This window comes from Saccopteryx bilineata, chromosome 3 (genome assembly GCF_036850765.1).
Source record: "Saccopteryx bilineata isolate mSacBil1 chromosome 3, mSacBil1_pri_phased_curated, whole genome shotgun sequence".
In the NCBI taxonomy this organism is placed as follows: Eukaryota; Metazoa; Chordata; class Mammalia; order Chiroptera; family Emballonuridae; genus Saccopteryx; species Saccopteryx bilineata.
In genome coordinates, this window is record NC_089492.1 from 281,159,031 (window position 1) to 281,160,194 (window position 1,164).

Consider the following 1,164-nt stretch of genomic DNA (forward strand, 5'->3'; position numbering starts at 1 on the left):
AGGTGAGGGTGGGGTGGGGACACCGTGCCCCACCCCCTCCCAGAATCAGACTGTGACCCAGAAGCATCGGGATTATGTTTCGATTCCCTTGCCCTTCCGCTGATCCTGAGCATTGCACCACAGTGACGAGGAGGGTAATAAAAGTAGAAGCCAATATTAATTAAGCTCTTGCTTTGAGAGGCACTGTTCCAAGTACTCCACGGGCATTAGATCATTTCATTCACACACAGGCCTAAGAATGAGAATGTCTCTTTATCTCCATTTTGCAGAAGAGAAAACAGAGGCTCAAAGAGGCTGAGTCACTCACTTGCTACAGTTCTCCCGGCTGGAAGGGCGGCAGGGCCGGGATTACTTTTATATGTCTGTTGGGGAATGTGCTTCCCTGGTTTCCTGTCTTCTCTGAATAACTCCCTCCACACTGTTCCCTCCTCCCACTTGCCCCCTCCCCAGCCCTCTGATTGGCAGGTCTGGGAGCAGAGGCACTGAGCATACAGTGATATGCCCCAGCCTCCTCCTCCACCCTGCCTACAGAGGGTGCTGTTCAGCCTCAGTAAAAGGGCTAGGACCTGAGCTGCTTGCTCTGCCAGGCTCTGGGCAGCTCGTCCAGTGGGCTGAGCAGGAGGAAGTAGGCTGAAGACCAAGCCACACCCTCCAGAAAGCTCTACCGGCAGTCAGGATGATGTCTGACCTTCAGTCTGACTCAGGCATCTGATTCTCAACTGGTTCCAAACTTGGGCACAGAGCAAAGCGTTATTCGCTATCCTTCCTTAAACCCCAGTTATGATCAACACATAAATAAATAAACAGCTTTTGTTCACCCCTATTCGAATTCCTCACCTTCTAAGTATATCTCCTTCTAAATATAAACATTGCCATTCTTCTACTCTCACTCCTCATTTCATTTAATAACAGAAATAATAGTAATAAGAAGAAAACGCTGCTATGCTTGGTGTCCTCAGTGAGCCAAGTGCACTGGTGCTGTCGTCACACTTAAACTCCCAATCCCCACATGAGTGTACCCTATCGGCCCCATATTTGCAAACAAGGACATTTCGGCTCCAACAAGATAAGCTTTCCGAAGGACACACAGCTGCTAAGGGACGCATTAGAAATTGCACAGGGTCCCCCAAAATCCATGTCTGCCCAGAACCTCAAAATGTGGCC